Source organism: Lontra canadensis, unplaced genomic scaffold, assembly GCF_010015895.1.
Source record: "Lontra canadensis isolate GAN:19392208 unplaced genomic scaffold, GSC_riverotter_1.0 scaffold21, whole genome shotgun sequence".
Lineage (NCBI taxonomy): Eukaryota > Metazoa > Chordata > Mammalia > Carnivora > Mustelidae > Lontra > Lontra canadensis.
Genome location: NW_022631015.1, coordinates 1852961 through 1868705, shown reverse-complemented (window position 1 = coordinate 1868705; position 15745 = coordinate 1852961). Strand labels below are relative to the sequence as shown.

General features: G+C 39.8%; 1 protein-coding gene across 2 annotated transcripts in view; it reads left to right on the top strand.

Moving 5' to 3' along the window:
* GMDS (GDP-mannose 4,6-dehydratase) overlaps positions 1 to 15745 on the top strand; it is a 623268-nt gene that overhangs the window by 512572 nt on the left and 94951 nt on the right. The window lies entirely within an intron of this gene.

The window sequence follows — 15745 nt, the reverse complement described above, 5'->3', positions numbered from 1 at the left end:
CCGTGTTGTTAGTCATCTCTGATTCTGCCTTCCCTGGTAGGCTAGACAGTGGGCTCCTTCAGAGCATTATTTAATTCTAGTTCCCTTCCATTCCTTTCATTCTGCCCAATATAGTGTCAGACATTTAGTAAAATAAAACAAAAATCAACATTTTAATTTATGGAAAAATAATTTTTGGAAATTGGAGGATTTGGTTTTAGGGTTGTCTTGAAAGGGTGAAGGAATACTTGCTTAAAAATGAAAAGACTTAAAAATTCCAGGGCTTTCCATGAGGACAGTTCAGTGAGCACCTGCAACTGGTTTGTTCCTTTTCTTCTTTTTCCATCCTATCCCTTCCATCTCCAGTACTCATAATATCGCCTAAGTGCCAGTTGAATTTAATTACAATTGGATTGAATTTATCATCTGATAAATTGAGGTAAAAAGAGTGCTCTGGACTTTCCATTTCTGCCATTAATAAATTCAGGAATGCACTAAGATGAGATGAAGAAATCTAAAACCCAAAAGTCATACACCCCTTTTTTCTTTCATATGGCTTGGAAAAGGTAGACCAATAGATGACTGGAACCTCTAAAGAAAAAAGCCAAAGTTTCTGGAAATTACTTCTGGTCCTACTGACTAAAGCAATCCCTAATATGAGATAAGATGCTATGCTTTTGTAATACAAATCATGTCAGAACCTAAGGAACTTTTGGTTTATTTATTAATCATTAGGTACCCAATCCTACCAGTTCTTGATGAATCAAGTTCTTACAAATGATCTAATCATTTACTTTATAAAGTAGTTTGCTTACCTCAAAAACATTATAATAGCAACCTGTCAAAAATAACCTGAAAATTGGAGAATGTCCAGGAGCTTATCTTTTTGGAAAATGTAACATGCTTTCCTATAACATTTTACATTTTAAAATATTTGACATTGCTTAATCCTAAAACAGTGAAAGTCCATAAATCCATGACCAATGTCCTTATTTGTAGTATTCTTAAGGTAGTTTTGCTTCTGAATTGTAATATGTAGGGCAAAAAATTTTAATTTGAATTACTTTGTATAAATCATTTTTCATTCACTTATGTTTTCTTCCTTATTTAAACTAGCTGAGTTATAAATTTATTTTCCATAAAAAAACATTTTGCGGGAATCTAACATTAATTAAAGAAATCAAAGAAGATATAGGCAAAGTATGGTCTTTTTTGTTTTAAATACAATGCTGCAGGTTGAAAATTTAAACAAAAATTAAAAGTGTACCTTTGAAATGTAACTTAGTCATCTAGATTATCTTTATGCCCTCAATCTCCTACTTTATAGAGGTTATGTCATGTTTCAAGAAGATTTTCCATATTCTTTTGCGGACTTAAAAATATATTGTGGATTACTTATATTGGGATTGAGGGGTTTTTTTATACCTTTTAAATATAGAATTCATGTTGCTTTTATTTTTTTAATATTTGTAAGATTTAATTTATTTAATTGTCAGAGAGAGGACAAAAGCAGAGGGAGTGGCAAGTAGAGAGAAAAGCAGGCTCCCTGCTGAGCAAGGAGCTTGATGTGGAGCTTGATCCCAGGACCCTGAGATCATGACCTGAGCCAAAGGCAAACGCTTAACCAACTGAGCCATCCAGGCGTCCCTTCATATTGCTTTTAAAAGACCCTCTAAAGGCTTTATTAAAATGTATACATTAGAAGAAATCAATATCCTCCACTGTGCAGCAGAAGAAACTTAACCTCTTAGTCTGTAAAAACATGTGCACTTTGTGTTCATGTTTTCTCAAGGAATCAAACATGACATTTTATATTTAGGGGTGTACTATTGAGCTCCAAAAGTTATGAAGGATGATATAAAATAAATTCCTTTTTTTTTTTTTAGTGTGTGAAATATCCACGCTAATGAAATCTTAAATATAATGAAAGTATTTATAGTAGGAAGGAGAGACAAGAGATTGAGCATTTTTAGGAGTCAGAATTTTTTTTTGTTTTTAAGGAAGTGAAACCGAACTCAAAATAGCCTTGAAGATAGTCAGATCCAGGACTTGGTAGTCTGTCAGGGCTCTCTTTGCTTCTTGGAAAGCTGCCTTTATTCCCTCAACATGTCCCTAGTGCAGAGGACATCACTGATAGCATTTCTGGAGACAGAGACTAACATGGTGAATGAAGAAAAGAACCTTTTGATAGTTATCCATGTGGAAACCTCCTGAGGAAGGATTCTGACTGGGCCCATTGGGCCCATGGTAACCCCTAGACCATTCACAGAATCCAGAGTTTGAGGCCAGTTCCTAGTTTCCGTCCTATTAGAGATAGAGAATTCTGTGCTTGGCAACCCCATAGAAGTCACTGATCTAACCCAGGAAAGGATCAATGTCCTTCCCCCAACAGGGGGTGTTATTTCTAGAAGAAAGGCAGAAAGTGGTATTCAGCAGGCAAAAACAACATGTTCACATAGCATTTAATGATCATTTAGTATGAGCCCAAAAATGTGCTATGAGCTGACCACAGACTCAGTTTAGTTTCCAGGGCTGGGGACACTGTTCTCACTGAGAAGGAAACTGAGGCACAATGAAGTTAAATATCCTCCGGAGGTTACTCAGCTATGTGAGGGGTAGAGCCAATGTGTAAACTGAGCATTTTCTGACTCAAGAGTCCCTTTCTTTATATTGTACTTTTCCTCCTACTTGTTTCCATCCTTTAAAAAAAATACTCTAAATGTGATGGTTGCATGCTAACAGTGGAGTCACATCATAGGCAAACAACTTGAAAAACCAGATCCAGGCCCACATGCCTCTATGAAAGAGAAGCCCCAACCAGAATGCCAAGAGAGCAAAAGAAGTTAAATCTTGGCTTGTGAGCCCTCACAAGCCCAAGTTCTGATGGAAAAAGCAAGATTTGAAGGATAATCTTCACTCTCTGCAGTTTTGTTTCTAAGCTCTTCCACTAGAAGCAAATCCCCCCTAACCTGTAGCATCGCTCTGGTTCCTTGAGCACCTCCTGTCCTTTGAGATCTGCAGCTGTAAGTGAATGAGACAGGCCGGGTGTCTGTCTCAGTCACCATTGTCCACAGTGCTTACAACAGCTGGCCTATGATACCTTCTTACTTGAGTCCAAACGGATATCCAAAAGCCACTGTCCAGAAAAGCCTTCCAAGAATGCTCCTTATCACCCTAACTTGCCCATGTTAGGTTCATCATAGGTCAGTCTTTCCTGGTGGTGACAGCTACAGAGAAGCCACTCTGCTTCTTATCCCTGGGAGCTACTAAGGAGGGATGATAAGGACCTTACTGCACACAAGGGTGTGGCGACGGAGCATATGGGCTCACCTGAGAAAGACTTAGAATCAGTAGGATTTGGTGAACAATTGGCTCTAGAAGGTTAGGGAGAGCTTGATTAGTGGTGCCGTCATTAAGACAGAAAACTTTCTGCCCTCCCACAGTTTGCCTGCCAGGCTTTATGTGCTTAAAGGAGAGTTATGGATATTTTCTCTAAACCAAACTTTTCCTTCAACCTCATTATTACATGAGTGTCATATCAGACACACAATCAGCATCTGGTGCGTTCTCACTTTAGCTCTTTTAATTTCTGTTCATCACTTTTCAATTCTGTTACTGTTTTTGAAATTATCTTTTAATTTTCACTGGAAAAGTTTGGAAAATGTGTTGCCATCTGTATGTTTAGACTTGGTACCAGTATTTACTCTTGTGTCTTTGATATCATTTGAGTGAGTTTTGCTTTGAACTTATTAGAAAATAGTACATCCATTTCAGTGTAGGTGAGTAGAAGACACTTGGGAGCAGATCAGTACCAAGTGCGATCCTGATACCATGTAAGGTGATATGCTGGACAATTAAGTTCCCATTTGGTCACTTGTATTGACAAGGCATCCTTATGACAACAAATGTGTTCTTCCAAGGGTGTTTGTTTATTTGGAGGAGGGTGCATTGTTGGGTTTGTTTTTAGTGTGATGTTTTGCCTTACACTTTCCCATCAACTTATTACTAAATAATGTGTAAAGGAAGCACTTTTCTCCTACAATTAAAGTGACAGGAGCATAAGCTAAACTGGCAAATCTTTCTCTTGACTAATTTTCTGTCATTAATCTTATTAAATTTTAAGAAGAGGGTCGTAAGAATATCCTGCATACTTGTGAGCCACCACCGTCTGTGCTGGGGAAAAAAAGATGTTTTGGCCAATGGAAATATTTATCATACTTCGTGGCACTCTGTCTACATTTTAAGTAAGAACGGCAAGGGGCAAAAATTGCTATACATTTAAAAAGAGACCCATTTCCAAAATCGTTCTGGCTGAGATAGCAAGTCATTTTGTGCTCATGCATATACTTCCCTTAACAGGGAATTACTCCCTGGTGGTTGTGATTTCTGGCCCTTGCGCCTTGAGGATGAGGGTGAGGAGGCCTGTAAAAAGTGGAAGGCCAGTGGACAGAGATTAGGATGTGAATCTTGTACCCCTGTGACTGGTGCGTCTGCCCTAAGGCACTCCTCAAAATCACTGCTTCCTCAGTAAGTTACCTAGTTAAGTGGCCAACATAGTTCCTAAGACATAGTAGATACTCAATAAACGTGCTCATTTCTTCTACTTTCTTTTTCTCTCAAAGTGAAACGCATCTCAGAGAATCAGAAGACATTTCCTTTCCTTTCCTTTGAGTAGTGCAGGCTCTAATTACCTGACAATAAGAACATGTTATTTACAAATATACACAAATGGATGTAGATATTGTGCAAATTTAGAGTATCCGTACTGAACTAGTATCACCATGATCACAATTGGAGCAATGTCTGCAGAAAGATGGATTTAAGCGGGCTCTTGGCCAAAGTGGGAGATATGGACGGTAGTTAAGAAGAGGGAAAGCATTCCAAGTGGGTGGAAAGGCATGAGAAAAGGCATGAAGGCAGGAGTTAGTAAATTGTATGTGGGCGAAAGGCAAGCTGATAAACTGGGTTGGACCAGCCTGACCACATTGGGCATATTGAGAGATACTCACACCTACTATTCCCTCTGCTTCACTGTACTTCCCACTCACACTCTAGGTCTTAGCTTAGACATCCTCCCTAGCCCAGCATCCTACACTCAACCAAGTCTTGCTAGCTGCTCTCCCAGTCCTCTAATAGCACTCTCCACCTTCTCTCATCATTCATGCACTATATTGTAGTGGCCATGAGACTTTAAGCCGCTTCATGACAAAGACCATCTAGCTTATTCATACCTGTGTCTTGCACCTGGCTTAGCTTACTAGGTGCTCCTAGTAGGCACTTAATAGGTGCTCAGTGAAGATTGATAGGAGGTAGGAGGAGAGGAGATGGATAGATAAGGTTGGGCGAATAGAGAAGGTACAGATGACGGAAGCCCTAAGCTATGACTGGGATTCATACAGATGTCAAGCCACTGTCCTTAAATTGCACTTTTCCACCACAGCCCCTTGGTAAGACCTCCGTTCATTTTTCTTACTCCTATAAAACAGAAGAAACTCCACCTGCATTCTTTGGGTATAGACAGGACGCCCCAGCTGAGTTAAAAGAAATAAAAATAAAGCAGGTAGTTTAGAGCCTGGTTAGCAATCCAAGCAAGGATAGCATAGAAACACCAAGGCTCACTTAAAAACTAGCGACACATTTGAACTTCCCTTCACTGCCACTTTTACATCTGAGAAGAACCATCTCTGGACTTTTTCCTTTTTGATTTTTTGAGCTACCCTCATTAGACATGATGACCACACAAAACTTTTTTTTCATTGAGTTAATCATATCAATGTGATTTCTCAAAGATAAAGCATAAGGAAAGACACTTTGAAAGTACAATTTAAGTTTCACAGTAATACTGATAAAAAGAAGAAAGCAAGGAAGATATTGACCAATCAAGAACTCTTACTGGTAATAATGTCTGGGAGGGGCACCGCAGGAAAATGACAGTGACCTTTTAAGAAGACACCACACCCTTTCTGCTTATTCCAACTGTGTGAGATAGAGGTGTCGTCTCATGGCCTTCCTGAAATTGTTCAGCCCCCTAAACTCCTTTCTCTCCACATATAAGCTGCAGATTATACTGCCTGCCTGACTCCTGGTGTGGAGATTCATCCGTTGGCATTAACAAGAGGCCCATGATATGGAAAGTGCAAAATAAATGTAGTCGTTACTCTAACAAGTAACAGGAACAGCTGTGTAATGGATTGAAATTTTACACTTTTTGGTGTAGTTGATTATTCATTAATGGCATGTAATAGCTGAAACCTCCTTACTTAGTAACAATTATCATTATTAATGTAAAGTAAATGGATTAAGACTGAGCATGAATGGAGTCTACATTTCAATAGCAATGTTGTCTTTCTGTGCACAACTTAAGTTCTCATACACACATTCTACAACCTTTACACTAGTGTTGTCTCTTAGAAATTAGAGTAGATTTTGTGATTAAAACAATGGTCCCCTGAACATAAAAATTATACTCCGTCTTCCTCTCCTGTTCCACTAACCAGTCACCCCTTACTCCTTTCTGGGAACAGTCCCTCCCCCTGGCCTTAGGCTTCAGCCCGCTTGCCTCCTCAAAAAACTATCAGTCATCTCTCCCTTCAGCTGTCTTTCATGGCTCCTTCCCATCAACATCTTGACGTTGCCGATGCCTTATATTGTTAAAAAAAAATATGCATCCCTGAAAATATGCATTCCCTTCAGACACTGCTCTTCCTTTGTTCTATCAAAAGGTACCAAAGAGTTGCCTCTTCTCGCCACCTCTTTCTTTCCCTCCATTCCCTTCTACACCTACACCTCAGTCTACCTTTTGCCCCATCATACCGTCAAAGCAGCTTTTTCTACCATCCCCAAGGACCTGCACTGCACTAAATCCAACGGACCTGTTTCAGTTCTCCAATTCTTGACATTTCCCCGTTGTCTGGCATTGTTGATGTGCTCTCCTTTCCTTGGCAAGTGCCCCTCTTTCCTCTGTTCTACAGTTTGCCTACAGTTCACTCTACAGTTTGCCGGCTTGTTCCCTGAGGGCTCTTCCTCAGTCTTTGCAGACTTGATCTACCTGCCGCATGAGTGTTTCCTCTGTGGATGTGTTGGGAGCTGGGGAGTCGATGGCGTCACAACATCAGCTCCTCCAGTTGTTGAGAAGGCAGAAGGGAGGAGATGTGGAGGAAGCACTGGGTCTTCAGCGGGGGGAGGTGGGGCTGAGCTCAGCAGACCACTGAGAGGGAGCAGGTGGGAATGGTCTTGGTCAGTCAGAGTCCGCTATTTGTAAACCTAAACTTTGTTTAGAATGATTTTTTTTCCTTCCTTGTTGGAGTTTCTTTTTTCCAGTTACACTGGCACATAATTTAAATTTTAGTCATTGCATGGTAATTGTCACAAACCTGAGTAGTCTCCCACCCTCTACTCCCTCTTCCCCATTTTCACAGCTATTGCTGTGAAACAGCCCACTGCTTGGGTCATTCTTTGGGTGCTTTCTGTCTGGAAATGTATGCTCTTCTGCTCTGGTAAATTGTCTTGATTTACCCCAAGAAAATATTTGCCCTGCTCTATGTTTTTCTATTCTCTTTCTGGAAATCCTATTGCACTCTATTATACTCTTTTAGCTGATTACTTTGGCATTTACCTTCATGTTTCAAAGTAAAATGTTTTTATTTCTGGTTCTTGATTTTTATCCTCTTCTAGGTGTTGCTATTGGTCTCCTTATCTTCAAAATGAGTGTTTAGTTTTCTTCTTGTTTTCTTTTCTTCCCCTTGCCCTATCCCTCCATTCTCTGAATATTCTATTATTATATTTTAATTGGAGGCTTGCTTAATTTTCAGTGTTACATTTTCGTGACTGATCCATGATATGCTTTCCAGTAAACCACAATTACTTTTTATTTTCCATACAATTGTCATTTGTTTACCATAAAGCTAATAATTCTCATTTATCTTCATTTGCATTATTTCCTATGTATTTATAACTAAATTTACCCCAGAGCTTGCCCCAGCTGTCTTAATCACCTTTGAAGGCGTTCAGGCCTGTGGGTTATTCCCCTCAGTTATGTCTTCCTATAGCAGGTCCTCTGGAACCTTCCCATCTAATCCCATCTAGACTGGTGGAAAGTTGTCATTCTGTGATCTGTCTTCATTCTCATCTGGGAGGGTTCTCTCAGCCACTCTCCTGGGTTCTCTATTTCCTGGCATCTTTCTAGAAACTCTTTGGTTTGATGGAGCAAAACCTTAATTAGTTTCCTAAGAAGAATGCATGGAAAGCAAATATTTTTGACCAAGTATATCTGAAAATACCTTTATTCTGTCCTCAGAATTTAAAAGGTAGCTGATCTATATTTGTTGGTTGGAAATACATTCCCCTCAGAATTGTGAAGGCCTTGCTCCATTGCCTTTTAATTTACAGTGTTACTGTGGGAGGCTGAGAGCCGTTCTGACTCCCTGTCCCTGTGTATTCTCTCTGTCAGTCTTTCTCTTTCTCCTGCTCTTCTGAAATTTCATGTGACATGAGTCCCATCCATTATTTAGGGCATTCCATTGGGCCCTTTCAGTCTGGAAATGCATGTTCTTCTGCTCTGATCAATTTTCTTGATTTTACTTGATTATCTGCTCTGCTCTGCTTCATTTTTTTCTGTACTTTTTCTGGAAATCCTATTATACTGACCTCTTGAGGCCATCTTCTGATTTTCTTATCTTCCTTCCAGGTTTTCATATCCCCATCTTTTTGCTCTCCTTTCTGGGAGATTTCCTCAATTTATCGCTAAAATATTCTCTTGAATTTTAACTTTTCAATTTCTCAAATCTTTTCTTTTTTTTTTCAGATTGTCCTTTGTTATATAGTATCATATTTTTGTTTCTTTGGTACATGTTCTTATCTCTGAAGATATTAAGATGGAATAGGAGAGTTTTTCTCTGTTTTGTTTTATTTTTTAATTACCTTTCCTCTTTGTTCTATTTCCCCCAAGTTTCAGTTTTTCAATTCATTTGTTATTTCTCTTTCAACAATATTTTCCTTATACATCTGTCTGGTCGTACTTGGTTTCCTGTTCATGTTTAAAAGTGGGGGCCTGAGGCACCTGGGTGGCTCAGTTAAGCGACTGTCTTTGGCTCAGCTCATGATCCCAAGGTCCTGGAATCGAGCCCTGCATTGGGCTTCCTACTCAGAGAGAGCCTGCTTCTCCCTCTCCCTCCACCTGTCACTCTGCCTACTTGGACTCTCTCTCTCTGTGTCTGTCAAATAAATAAGCAAAAATCTTAAAAAAAAAAAAAAAAGTGGGGGCCTACCAAAATTAACAAGACAGTAAACAACAAGTGTTGGAGAGGATGTGGAGAAAGGGGAACCCTCTTCCACTGTTGGTGAGAATGCAAAGTGGTGCAGCCACTTTGGAAAACAGTGTGGAGATTCCTTAAGAAATTAAAAATAGAGCTACCCTATGACACTGCAATTGTACTACTGGATATTTACCCCAAAGATACAGATGTAGTGAAAGGAAGGGCCATCTGTACCCCAATGTTCATAGCAGCAATGGCCCCAGTAGCCAAACTTTGGAAAGAGCCAAGATGCCCTTCAACAGACGAACATATAAAGAAGATATGGTCCATATATACAATGGAGTATTATGCCTCCATCAGAAAGGATGAATACCCAACCTTTGTATCAACATGGACGAGACTGGAAGAGATTATGCTGAGTGAAATAAGTAAAGCAGAGAGAGTCAATTATCATATGGTTTCATGTACTTGTGGAGCATAAGGAATAACACGGAGGATATTGGGAGAAAGAGAGGAGAAGGGAGTTGGGGGAAATCGGAGGGGGAGGCAAACCATGAGAGACTGTGGACTCTGAGAAACAAACTGAGGGTTTTGGAGAGGAGAGGGTTGGGGATTTGGGTGAGCCTGGTGGTGGGTATTAAGAGGAGGGCATGTATTGCATGGGGCACTGGGTGTGATGCATAAATAATGAATCTTGAAACACTGAAAAAATAAAAGTTTAAAAATAAATAAATGAATAAAATAAAAGTGGGGGCCTACACTCTCACCACTGTTGTTCAACATAGTACTGGAAGTCCCAGCGTCAGCAATCAGACAATATAAAGAAATAGAAGGCACCCAAATCAGCAAAGAAGAAGTCATACTTTCACTCTGCAGATGACATGATACTCTCTGGAGAAAACCCAAAAGACCTCACTGAAAAATTGCTAGAACTGATACAGAAATTCAGCAAAATTGCAGAATATAAAATCAATGCATAGAGGTCCGTTGCATTTCTGTATATTAACAATGAAGCAGAAGAAAAAGAGATCAAGGAATCAATCCAGCCATAAGATACCTAGGAATAAACCTAACCAAAGAGGTGTAAGATCTGTACTCTGAAAATTATAGAGCATTAATGAAAGAAATTCAGGATGACACAAAGAAATGAAAAACATTCCATGCTCATGGATTGGAAGAACAAATACTGTAAAAATGTCTATGCTACCCAAAACAATCTATACAGTCAGTGCAATCCCTACCAAAATACCATCAGCATTTTTCACAGAGCTAGAGCAAACAATTCTAAAATTTGTATGGAACCAAAAAAGACACCAAATAGCCAAAATAATGTTGAAAAAGAAAACTAAAGCCAGAGACATCACAATTCTGGACTTCAAGCTCTATTACAAAGCTGTAATCATCGAGACAGTATGGTACTGGAACAAAAACAGACACATAGACCTATGGGACAGAATAAAGAGCCCAGAAATGGACCCTCAACTCTGTAGTCATCTAATCTTCAACAAAGCCGGAAAGAATGTCCAATGGAAAAAAGACAGTGTCTTCAACAAATGGTGCTGGGAAAATTGGACAGCCACAGGCAGAAGGAAGCTGAACCACTTTCTTATACTATACACAAAAATAAACTCAGAATGGATGAAAGACCTAATGTGAGGCAGGAATCCATCAGAATCCTAGAGGAGAACACAGGCAGCAACCTCTGTGACCTCTGCCACAGCAACTTCTTGCTAGACATATTTCCAGAGACAAGAAAAACAAAAGCAAAAATGAACTATTGGTATTTCATCAAGATAAAAAGTTTTCACATGGCAAAGGAAACTGCCAACAAAACTAAAAGGTAGCCTACAGAGTGGGAGAAGAAATATGCAAATGTCTTATCAGATAAAGGGCTAGTCTCCAGAATCTATAAAGAACTTATCAAACTCAACACCTGAAGAATAATCCAGTCAAAATATGGACAGAAGACATGAACAGACATTTCTCCAAAGACGACATACCATTAGCCACAGACACATGAAAAAATTCTCCACATCACTTGGCATCAGGGAAATATAAATCAAAGCCACAATGAGATACCACCTCACACAGGTCAGAATGTCTAAAATTAACAGCACAGGAAACAACAGATGTTGGCAAGGATGCAGAGAAAAAGGAACCCTCTTACATTGTTGATGGGAATGCAAATGAGTGCAGTCACTCTAAACAGTATGAAGTTTCCTCAGAAAGTTAGAAATAGAGCTACCCTACAACCCAGCAATTACACTGTTAGTTATTTATTCAAAGGATACAAACAGTGATTCAGAGGGACACATGCATCCCAATGTTTATAGCAACGATGTCCACAATAGCCAAACTATGGAAAGAGCCCAGATGTCCATCGATTGATGAATGGATAAAGAAGAGGTCATACACACACATACACACATACACACACACACACACACACACACACACACACACACACACACTGGAATACTACTCAGCCATCAAAAAGAATGAAATCTTACCATTTGCAACAAACACTGGATAGAACTAGAGGGTATTATGCTGAGCAAAAAAAGACAGTCCAAGAAAGACAAATACCATGTGATTTCACTCATGTGGAATCTAAGAAACAAAACAGATGAACATAGGGGAAGGGAAGGAAAAAGAAAATAAGATGGAAACAGAGGGAGGCAAATCATAAGAGACTCTTAACTAGAAAACAAACTGAGGGTTGCTGGAGGGGTTGTGGTTGGGGATTGGGATAATTGGGTGATAGGCATTAAGGAGGACACTTGATGTAATGAGCACTGGTGTTATTTGCAACTAATAAATCATTAAATTGTACTCCTGAAACTAAAATAAATAAATAGATAAATAATTTTTGTTAGCTCTTCAGATTAAAAAAGTAAAAAAAAAAAAAAAATTTTTTTTAATGGGAACCTAAAAGCCTAATTGGGAGTTTTTGAGAACATGGTTAGAGCTTGTTGACTGTGTCACTGTAGGGAGACCTGACAGGACCATTTAGTTGGAGCATCTCTGATGCGCAGAGAAGAGTCTTCGTTTCCTGCCTGGAAGGAGATACGCCTGACTGCCAGAGCCCTGGGGAGTCTCAGCATTCTGCACACATACCTATCTGAATTTTTCCTTCTTTTCAGCATGGTGACCCCACCCTTCACAAGCCCAGTGACCTTCAGTCCTGGGACCTTGTTCTCCAGGAGGGTGAAGCAGTTGCCAAGTGATGTGGAATCTGGGAGGGGACTGGGCAACACACTGCTTCTCAGGAAAACTCATAATCCGCCCTCACTTCCTGACATCTGAGGGCTTCTGCAAGTGTAAATTGGGTTCATTCTCAGCTTCCCCACTGCTGGCTTAGGAGTCTGTTTTCTAGGGCTTCTGCTAAGTCCTTTAACACTCATCCATCTGGCTTTCCAGCTTCCAGAATTTGGTTTCTCTTGTCTCTTTCTTGTTCTTTTAGCCCTTGTGAGTTTATTCCTTTTTTGAAAGGGGCCTGGGGAAGGAGCAAAAGTGTACAAACCACCACCTTTATCCAGAACCTAATAAAACTTATAGGATTATTTTATGTCATTTTCTAAATCATAGCCTCTGGCAACCTCCTATTTCCATATCTGTGTCCTAATAAAATAGTAGTTTTAAAAATAATTCCTGAGCACTTCGGTGATATTCAGGTTGCTAAAAGGAGTGCCTCATCTCCTCCCTTACTTTAACTGTGTCTCCTAAACTTAATACAGCTGACTTTGCTTTTGTTGTTCATTAAAGGAATTCCTAGTTGAGTAGATTTTAATAGCACCTCATCTTGCCTTACTGTGCTTGATTCCGTTATTCTTGAATGCTTTCTATTGCAATTTAATGCTTATTAGGAGCCAAGAGTGTATTTTAAAAATTGAATCATACAGGGCCTCTGCCCAGAGAGCTGCTGATCTAAATTGGTGGGTAACAATTCCTGTTAGTTAGCTGAATCCTTGATTCCCTGTCAAGCCATCTTCCTTTCTTAACATCCCAGCTCTGCTTTGAGTCACAACATTGCTTGTTAGGACAAGTTAGCTGTTACCTTTTGCTTGTTAATACAAGTGTTTTGTGTATTGCTGTAACTGAATGTTTTTTGGCCCTTGGCCGAAACTTTTACTTACTGCCCGCATGCAGACCTACTGCAAATTGCAAAGTGGTTTTTGCCAACTCCGTTCTGCTTTGAGCCATTTCCTGGTTACAGCTGATTATTCAGTGCAACTAGATTAATTGTAGGGGGAATGCCATGCCCCTAGAGATGGTTTGAACTGTAGACAACATTTGTAAGATGGCCGCCCAGCAGACAGTGTTCACACAGAGGCCAAGAAGGCTTGTGTGCCTGCAGCTCATATCCACAGGTGCCCAAGTGACAGCAAACTTAAATCTAACTTGCAGATTCCTTCCATCAGTCTTTTTCCATTTCAACTACTCTTTACCGATCTCAGATGTTAGCATATGGCTGCAGAGTAGTCAGAGGGAATCAGTAGTAAATGGGAAAATTCAAGCTGGTCCAGCAATACAACCTGTTGGTATGAATGGGAATTAAATGCTTTCTTTTAGTTGAGCATGAGGATATACCATTAACTCATCCCCTAAAGCAGGGTGAGCAACCTATGGCCTACAGGCCAAAACCTCACCTGTTTTCTACTTCCTCTAAGGATGTTTTTACAGTTTTAAAGGGTAGTTTAAAAAAAAAAAGAAGTGATGATGAGGATGATGAAGAGGAAAAGGAGAAGGAAGAGAACAGAAGTGGGAGGAGGAAAGGGAGGAATATGTAACAGAGACTGTATGTGATCTGTAACACCTAAAACCTTTCGGGTTCTTCACAGAAGCTGTCAGCCCCTGCTCTAGGGACACAATTGGCTCTGCCTCATCCCTTTCCTGCCCCACATGTTCCCTCCCAGGTCAGGGAATGCTCTCCAGGTCTTGTGTGTTCATGTGTGGTTTCAAAGAAATAAAATTAGGTTTGAACGTCCAGTTATCACATATGTGACATCTGAGTGGATTTCTCAATAAGAAGGACAGTTCCCAGTATGTATGTGTACACGTGAATCAGTGTGACCCGTGGTAGATGGTAGATTACATACCTAGCTGCTTTGGGGGTAAACAGCAAAACTATGAGCAGTAATTTTGTTAACCCTTTTGGCTTAGCGGGAGATACCGTCAGGAAGACATGCTGAACTGGTTTCTCATTGTGAGTACAAAATGGGAGCCAAAATAAAAACATGCTTATGAGGTACAAATATCCTTTCACTTACTGAAAGCCTAACCAAAGAGAAGGCTTCACTTAAACATTAACTTTGGAATTAGGGAATTTTTTTTAAAAAATAATGATTTTACCAGTTATTTTCCCTTACTGTAGATATTTGTCTTTTCCTTAAGAGATGTACAGGGATGGGGCACCGGGATGGCTCAGTCAGTTAAGCACCCGACTCTTAGTTTTTGCTCAGGTCACAATCTCAGGGTCATGAGATTGAGCTTGCTGTGGAACTGGGAGTCCACTGGATTGGAGATTGTCTATCCCTCTGCCCCTCCCCCTCCTCTTGCGTGTATGGGCCTCTTGCTATCTCTCTCTCTCTCTAAAAATAAATAACTAAATCTTTTTTTAAAAAGAGAGGTACAGGGGCACCCGGGTGGCTCAGTGGGTTAAGCCTCTGCCTTCGGCTCAGGTCATGATCTCAGGGTCCTGGGATCAAGCCCTGCATGGGGCTCTCTGCTCAGCAGGGAGCCTGCTTCCCCCTCTCTCTGCCTGCCTCTCTGCCTACGTGTGATCTCTCTCTCTCTCTCTCTCTGTCAAATAAATAATAAAATCTTTAAAAAAAAAAGAGAGCGATGTACAGGGTTTATCACCACTTTAGGTTTTCTCATTTCACACTATTTTTAGTCTGCATGCTCTAAAGCATCCACATGCCATTTCCAGGTCAATTTACCAAAAACATAGCTCTGATCCTGACAAATTAGTCCAATTCATAGTAACAAATTAAACCAAGTAAACCAAGTCCCTTTTTGAGGCAACTACTTAATATAAAAGTCATAGGAAAATGCCAGTTGTACATTTTAATTCTCTGTGTGTTCTTCGTATTTGCCTTGAGTGCATTGGCAAATTCAGTGTACTTCTAAACTGATTTTTTTTCAACAATGAAATATTATTCCTCTGCTGTAAAAAAGTAAATTGAGGATAGAACATTCAGATGACTGTTGGGGAATAAATCTTGTAAGGGTAGTTTATATCTCTAATACCCAACCTGTGTCCAAAATAAAGCCGTCATCAACAGTTATGTTCATCCTCAATAACACATGTGAATAACATAGTCAAGTAACTGATTTAATGTTCTGTTCTTTCCTTTGATCCCCACTATGCTCTGATCTAGGGAGCACACAAAATTGTCCTGTTGTCATAGGATTCATCTCCAACTGATAAAGCAAACTAGTTCTGAAAATAAGAATTGAAGTCAAACATTACTTTGTAATTTCATTTCTTTCTTTCGTGAAAAGTTTCA